The sequence below is a fragment of the Tupaia chinensis genome, unplaced genomic scaffold, assembly GCF_000334495.1.
Source record: "Tupaia chinensis unplaced genomic scaffold, TupChi_1.0 Scaffold000407_4, whole genome shotgun sequence".
Lineage (NCBI taxonomy): Eukaryota > Metazoa > Chordata > Mammalia > Scandentia > Tupaiidae > Tupaia > Tupaia belangeri.
This window is the reverse complement of record NW_006159912.1, coordinates 2,832,469-2,841,138: the sequence shown is the minus strand read 5'-3', so window position 1 is coordinate 2,841,138 and position 8,670 is coordinate 2,832,469. Positions and strand designations below refer to the sequence as shown.

At 40.9% G+C, this 8,670-nt stretch overlaps 2 pseudogenes; both read right to left on the bottom strand.

The window, feature by feature from the left end:
• Positions 1 to 5,180: 5,180 nt before the first annotated feature.
• Positions 5,181 to 5,498, bottom strand: LOC106735482 (ATP synthase-coupling factor 6, mitochondrial-like; annotated as a pseudogene).
• Positions 5,499 to 6,443: 945 nt separating this feature from the next.
• LOC102486478 (HAUS augmin-like complex subunit 1 pseudogene) lies at positions 6,444 to 7,342 on the bottom strand (annotated as a pseudogene).
• Between the last annotated feature and the right edge of the window lie 1,328 nt (positions 7,343 to 8,670).

The following is an 8,670-nucleotide window of genomic DNA, read 5'->3' as shown; positions in this document are numbered from 1 at the left end:
CTATGTTGCTGGACTCCCATGTAGTCGATCACGGTTTGAGTCCTGGACCCGGTGGCTTAAACTCACGCCTGGTGCGTGTGCGTGCGTGCCCAAGATCCTGAGAGGAGAATGGAGGAGAAGGGATTGCGGCGTGGCCATCCCCCCTGGGGGGTGATTTCTCACTTTCTGTCTCTCTGTCTCTCTGTCTTTTTGGCGAGCGCATATGCCCTATAGCAAAAACCTCTCCAAAAAAAGAAAGAAAGCCGCCAGGTTCAGGACTCAAACCACAGTCAGCCATGTGGGAGTCCAGTGCCCTTAACCACCAACCACCTGCCAGCCCCAGGCCAAAACTGTTTGTCAACTAACCAGTAAACTATTTGTCAAATATTAAATCATCATTTGAACATGATCCTTACAATTAATCTCCATATTCTACACTATCATCAGGATAAGAATTAACCCAAGTAAGTAATTAGGTTATGGCAGGGCTGCACTAGGACAACTATGGTATGGAATAACGATTTAAGTTAAAAGTGTTCATCAACACAGATGCCCTCCTCAGACCCACAGGAACCGTTGAAGGCAAAATCAGCAATTCTGATGAGTACTGCGTATACACCTGTGGGAACATCATCAGTCAGCATTATTCTGCTCCAATAACTCTTATCATTTTATTTCCCTCGCTGCCAGCTTTATCTACTGTAGATAAATCGGCACTCAGTGACTGTAATTATCAAATCCTCAATTATCTTTGATGTTTCACAGGCATTTGGAGTTTTAAATATGACTTGGAATGCTGATAGATTCACTTTTTAGAAACCATAAGCCTTTAGGAAATTAGAGATAATTTCATTGCTTATATATGTTCTCCTTATATATTTTCTCCTTATATAATGTGTCCAGAAAAGGGACATCCATGGGGACAGAAAGTATATTTGTATACCAGGATGAAGGGGAGAAGGGGAGAATGACTGACTGCTCTGGGTATGAGGTTTCTTCCTGGGGTGATGAAAATGCTCCGAAATTAGACAGTGGTAATGACACACAACCCCTGCATTGTACACTTTAAAAGGGTGAACTTTATGATATGTGAATTGTATCTCACTAAACCATTGTTATAAATAATAAGTAAGCTTTGTATTTAAAAAAAAAAAAGCATTAGCATTTCTTTTGTTTGTTTTTTCTGCTGTAGGGTGCATAAGCTCACCAGAGAGAGAAAGACAGGGAAAGTCAGAAATTATCCCCCCCTCAAGATAGCCATGCTGCAATTCCTTCTCCTCCTCAAATGAAGGAGGTTAAATGAATTGGTTAAAGTCTCCTCTTGGGATTCTGAGCACATATACATATACACATGCACCTGGGTTGATGTTCAAGCTGCCGGGCTCAGGACTCAAACCATGGAGTTTTCCACGTGGGATTCAGTGTCTTAAACCCCACACCACTTGCTGGCCCCAGCATTGGTGTTTCTTAGCAACTGGACTGTGGACCTGGGAGGAGGGTACAGGAAGCAGGTGGAAGGGTCATTCATAACCTACTAACTTAAGCCAGTGACCATGGATGGAGCATGGATATCATGTATCTTGACAGCGGTCCTCTTTCTAGGGCCTGAGAGAAACACACAACCCTTCAATGGCTTAGGCTTACAAACAATTTATATCTCGAGTCTTATCAGCTTAGAACCATCTAGAGCTGAAAACTGTGTTAAAGTTCTTGATAGCCATGTTTGGGTTTAGATCATTCTTAAGTGACTAGTTTAGATCTGAGCTTTAAATCTACTCAGACATAGGGGCTAGCAGAAAGCAAGGTAGTTGTGGCACTGGAGTCCCACATGGCTGACCACAGTTCAAGTCCTAGACCCGGTGGCTTAAAAAGTCACACCAGGCATGTGTACATACGTGCCAAAAAACCCAAGAAGAGAATGTAGGAAAAGGGATTGTGGCATGGTCAGTCCCCTGGGGGGCGGGGGTGATGCCTTACTTTGCCTCTCTCTATCTCTCTCTGTCTCTCTCTTCCCAGTGAGCACACACACCCTATGGCAAAAACAAAAATTAAAAAATTTATTTTTTTTAAATCTACACACAGATAAACAGTATGAGTTGCCAAAGAATTGTTGCAACACAAGAGAACAGCTGAGTTAGTCATGGCTACGAAGATTATGGAAAAAATGAAGAATGTATTTTACTTTGGCAACTTTACCAACATTTCGGGAAATATCTTTGAATAAGTTTGTCAGGTAAGCAATTTGACTGTGACTACAGTGAATAATAACTAGACTGTGTCCACTTCCTTTTCTTAACTTAGAGAAGGGTTCCTTTTGGTTTCATTGGTTAAAGTACTGTTACATATTTGATGTACACAGTAGTTTAATATTTAAATTTGCTTTTTTGGCAACTGGGAAACATTTTTTTTCTTTAAAAAAGTTTTTTAGACAGATTTTTGCTATAGGACATGTGCGTCGTCCAGAGAGACAGAGACACAGAAAGCAAGAAATCACTCCTAGGGGATGGTCATACCACAATCCCTTCTCCTCCATTCTCTTCTCAGGATTTTGGGCACGCATGCACACATACCTAGCATGAGTTTGAAGCTGCCAGTCCAGGTCTTGAACCATAGTCAGCCATGTGGGAGCCTAGCAATGTAACCATTACACAATCTGCTGGTCTTTATTTTCCTAAAATTTTAACAGAATAGGGACCAGTGATGGTGTGGTGGTTGAGGCACCGAACTCCCACATGGCTGACTGTAGTTCAAACTCTAGACCTGATGAATTGCTTTCTCATTTCCTCTCGCTCTCTCTAGAGAGTGCACATAATCTGTAGCAAATTTTAAAATAATAATAATGATAAATAAAATTAAATATATAATTATTTTTAAAGTTTTTTTTTAATTTAACAGGATACAAATCATTTGCCTAGGGACTGGCAAGTGGCATGGTGGTTAAAGGCTCTGGACTCCCACATGCCCAACCACGGTTCAAGTCCTGGGTGTGGCGGCTTGCTTTCTCACTTTCCCTCTCTCTCTTTCTCTGATCAAACTGGAAAATAATAATAATAAAGTTAAACAAAATAATTCTTTTAAAAAGAAAAAAATCATTTGGCAATGATTCAAAAAAATTAAAAATATTTTTTTCAAAAGATATGTAATTTTATTTATCATTATTATCATTTTTGTTATTTGCTACAGCACATGTGCACTCATCAGAGAGAGTAAGAGAAAGCAAGCCACAAGGTCTGAGACTCAAACCGTGGGTGGCCATATGGGAATCCAGCTCCTTAACCATCATGTCACCTGTGGACCCCCTGAAAAATAATTTTAATACCATCTAATTCTGATAAAGGTCAGACTTTTTTCCTGGAAGATGGTGATTGCCAGGCAAAAGCCTAAAACTTGACCCAGAAAATGAATTATAGAAAAATTCTCTGAATCTTCCAACATTACTTTCAACCTAATTACTATTGCTGCACGACCCCCTCTCTTCCCAGTATTCCTGGGAAGAGCTCACCAGAGTCTGCAATGCATTTTCAAAAGCCAAATATCCACAAGAAATTCAGGAGTTTGACAAGAATCGTCCGTGTAACACTCTTCATCTCCACCCCATTCTCTAGAGCTGATTGAGTTCAAGGGGTTCCCACACTTTAAGGAAGAGGAGGTGGCCCTTCTGGGCAAACAAGGTCCGTGCTCATGTAGAACTCACTAGTGGCTCTCAGTCAGAAGTGATTTTGCTCCCCAGGGGACATCGGCAATGTCTGGGACATTTTTTATTGTCACAACTGGGAGTGCTCTTTGGCATCTGTGTTTTAAAGACAGGGTTGCTGCAGAATATTTTATAAGGCACAGGATGGACCCACAAAGAATTATCTGATCCAATGTCTGAATAGTGCCAAGGCATAGAAATTTTGTTTTAGAGAAAGATTATTCGTCTAAGGAGATCAGTCTTCTCCTTAGCATGTCAAGGTAAGTGGACCGATGCAAAGTGAGCTGCCGAAGGAAGGAAGTGAGAAAATAGTCCAGACTATCACAGCATCGAGGGGCAGGGTAGCCCACTGGCATGGGCCTCATCTTCTGCTTTTTCTAGCTTAGAAAGGTCATGTTGGGATCACCCCAAGGGCAGCCAAGCTATTGTACAAAATCTTCCTCTCTGCAGCCTCCAGGGTGAAAACAGCTGTGTAGTCTGAAGGATGTTAAAGGAACAGAAGAAAGGGGCAGCTCCTACTTCGGTCTGTGTGTGGAGATGGAGGCACTGGGAATCCGGTGGCAGCCATGGTACAAATTCCTTGAAAATGGGAATGAACAAAGAATGGCAGACTTGAAAGGTACTAATATGGAGGTAAAAGAAATAAGGCCATACCATAGAGAGGCTTGCAGTGCCCGTGAGTGTGTGTTAGAGGCACTTGATACATTAGCCTGGGAAGGCAGGGAGGCCTCACTGAGCAAAATGCTGCCAGGTGAAACCCTAGAGCAGGGGCTTCCCAGTCTGGACACATTGCAATGGGACTGAAATGCTGCATGTGCAGGACAGTGTGAGTGTGTGGGTGTGAAGGAGGGAGAGGGCAGTGAGCTAAACTTTGGAGGGGCCACGAGAGGCAGAGGCAAGGGCAGGAGAGAAAAACAGAAGCAGAGCAGTTCTTGCAACCAGTCAGTTGCAAGTTACAATTTTTCTAACACTGAATTGAACTTTTTGTTTCTGTTTCTTTAGAGAGGTTTTTGCTATAGGGTGCATGCGCTTGCCAGAGAGACAGAGAGAGACAGAGAGACAGAAAACAAGAAATCACCCCCAGGGGGGATGCCACAATCCCTTTTCTTCCATTCTCCTCTCGGGATCTTGGACACACACACACACACACACACACACACACACACGCACCTGGCGTAAGCTTTAAACCGCTGGGTCCAGGACTCAAACCATGGCCGACTATGTGGGAGTCCAAAGACGTAACCATTTCACCAGTTCCCCTGAACTAAAGTTTTAAATTTCATCCCCATATTTATTACGTTGACTTTATTAGTCAATAAGAGGGAGTCTTTAAAAACTTCATCAAGTATATATACATATAGATTTACATTCAACATCACGAAATAATGTATTTGGAATCAGAATTAAAAGAATATTTGACAGTTGTTAAATGTATGTTTGTACTAATATTTCTGTAATTGTACAACTGACTCAAGACAAATCACTGGATTAGTTATACTTTACTTCTTCAGGACAGGGGTTTATCGATGACTTCAGATTTAGAATCTTCAAACTTGAAGCTAGGGAACGTATTCATGTCTGCTTTACCAGATATTTGTTTAAGCTTAAAAAACTTCCTCTCTAGATTTTGCTGATATTTTGGGTCAGAATCAATAGGTCCTCTAGATATCTGTTGTTTAGATTCGTATTCTCTAATCTTGTCCACAGAAAGCTTCTGTACAGGATCAAGTTCCTTATTAAATACCACCGCTGTGACACCAATATCCCTCTGCAAATGATCTGAGACTGCTGATCGAGTGCTGGAGGGGATCCTGAGGATTCTTCAGAGGATCCAGAGGCACTGCCGCCGTCACTGTTCTACTCAGAAGACACATATAAAGAAAAAGCTAGGGGCCAGCAAGTGGCATGTTGACTGAAGCGCTGAAATCCCATATGGCCGACCACAGCTCAAATCCTGGACCTGGTGATTTGCTTTCTTTCTCACTTTTTCTCTCACGAGTGTACAAGCTATAAAGTGAGTGCATGTGCCCTGTAGTGAATTTTAAAAACAATAATAATAAATAAAATTAAATCATTATCTTTTTAAAAAGGAAAAACTATGCACGGATTTGAAAATGTTTGGCAGGAGGCCAGCAGATGACAGTGGTTACATCGCTGGACTCCCACATGGCCAACCATGGTTCAAATCCCAGACTCAGTGGGTTGAAAATCACTCCAGGTACGTGTATGTGCATACCAAAGATTCCAGGAGGAGAATTAAGAAGGGATTGAGGCATGGCCATCTGCTCTTGGGTATGATTTCTCACCTTCCCTCTCACTGTCTCTGTCTCTCTTTCTGATAAGTGCACACACTCAATGACAAAACCCTCTAAAAATTATTTGTAATTTAATTCCATTTTGGGGGACCAGCAGATGGCATAAGAGTTGAATCACTGGACTTCCACTTGGTCAACCACAGTTCGAGTCCCAGACCCAAACGCTTGAAACTCATGCTGAGCATGTGTGCATGCATGCCCAAAATCCTGAGAGGAGAATGGAGAAGGGATTTGTGGCCTGGTCATCCCCTTTGGGGTGGGATGTGTGTGATTTCTTGCTTTCTGTCTCTCTGTCTCTCCAGTGAGTGTACACGCTCTATAGCAAAAATCTCTCTTTAAAAAAAAAAAACAAAAAAAAACTCCATTTTCTAAAATCTTTTGGAAGTACTCTCGTATTTTTCTTTTTTTTTTTAAGAACACGGGAATTATTTATATTTTAAAGGAATGCCATAAGGAAAACAATTCCTTAAAGTCCTATTCAATTTACTTTGTTAGGAAGACATGTTTATTTGGCTCTGGTCACAGTTCCATCGTGTTTACTTTCTTTGTAAGTTCAGCTTCAATGGTATCTAATTCTCGCTTTGCCTCTTCAGTTTTCACTTGAGCAAGAGATGGATTCGCCACTAAGTCTAAATAGGACTCCAATTTTTTCTTCAAAGGTATAGTCTGTCATTTTAGCTCTGCTAGTTTCTCTGACAGAGCTACTAGTGACTGATGAGACAGAAGCATCCATGCCTCTAGTTGAAAGTTGCTCCTCTGCAGTTCTGATTCCAAATCTGAACTCCTCTGACTTTGCTTTGGGGAAGTCCATCTTCTGAAGACGATTGTCGACTTTGGCCCTTTCTGTAGACAGATGCAGCTCTGCTTTCTTGAGATCTTCTCGTAGACATTTTTCTAATACTAGAGTTGCGGTTCGGTTTTTGTCAAGTTTTTCCAGCTCAAACTTGATTTCTTCATTTTTGGATTTGGTATGGAAAAGATCAGAAGTCAAATCATTCACTGCAGGGACAAAGTTAGTGAGTGAGGTATCCTTTGTTTCAAAGGCCACTGCACTGTCAGCCAAAGCATTCAGATACCTGGAACCAGTGCTAGACAGACTGGCAGGGGAAAAATTCACACTGTCCATGAGAAGGTCTTGAAGATGCTTGGCTTCTGACTCATACTCTCTTGCTTTCTGTTTTAAGTCCTCTATTACCAGACAGATGTCCCTGTCCCACTCCCTGTTGCGTTCTGAAAGGTGATGTAAAATCTCTGTGGTCCGCGGGTTCACCTCATACTGTGGAATGGGTTGATCTCCAAATATTTTTTTCAACCACGCAGCAACCTGCGCTTCTTTCTCCTGCGGTGCATCCATAGCCTCTCGTATTTTTCTATAGCATCTTTTCCTTTGTGTTACTGTCAAATCTGGTTATCTCTACTTATCCTTGTTAAAAATCCCACATTCCTCCTAGTGGTCAGGCAGCAACAGCGGCATAAGGGAAAACTTTTTTTCTCCTTGATTTAACTTTAGAGCATGTCTGACAAAAAGAATCAGTTGCTTCCAAATGTCTTCAGTTTTGAATCACTAAGGAGTCCAGGTAGGCCTTCCAGAGCCATTGTTGCTCCAAGTCCAATTTTGTGACTTTTGACAGCTTCCCCTGGACTATAGTAATCACTAAAAGAATCCCTGAAACCCACATTTCCTGTGAGAATGAACCTGGAAAAGGATCCTTGAAGAGGGTTAATTTCTGGTTAAATAAAACATCTGTCATCTCTCATAGACATATTTATTTCCACTTTACAAAGCTTGAGTTTAGTCAGGGCAGTAATTTCTTGGATATGGCCCCAAAAAACACAAACAAGAAGAGTATAAATAGACAAATAGACTATCAGACTAAAAAGTTTCTGCACAGCAAAGGAAACAACCAAAAGAGTCAACAGATAGCCCACAGATTGGGAGAAAATATTTCACATCACATAGGAAAATGAGCTAATAACCAAAATACAAGAGGATTCAAAAATTTGGTCTGTGGGCCTGGCAGGTGGTGTGGTAATTAACGTTCAAGTCCCAGACCTGGTGGCTTACTTTCCCACTTTCCCTTTCTCATTTTCTGGTCAAATAAAAAAATAATAAATAACAATAACAAAGTTAAATAAATAAATAATTCCATAAAAATTTGGCTTGTAGAATTAAAATATGTTTTTATTTTGGTGTGAAAAATTTTGAAATCCATGCATAATTTTTATAATACACATTATGAAATACATATATATGTATATATCTATATATAATTATTATTTGTCACTTTAAAACAAAATTAAGCTTTAAAAAGAAGCAAAAACTTGAGGGGCTGACAGGTGGCATGGTGGTTAAGAGTGCTAGACTCCAACATGGCCAACCACAGTTTGAGTCTCAGACCTGGAGGCTTGCTTCCTCACTTTCCCTCGCTCTTTCTCTTTCTCTCTCTCCTGCACTCTGGCCAAATTTAAATAAGTAAAGTTAAATAAGATAACTCTTTTTTAAAAAAAGAAGCAATAGCTTGAATGTTTTACCACATATAAGAACCAATTCTGATAGTTAGAAACAATATGGAGAAATATGCTTTAAAATACGACATGGGACCAGCACATGGCATAACAGATACGTTCCTGGACTCTCACATGGAAGACTGCAGTTCGAGTCCCAGACCCAGATCGCTTGAA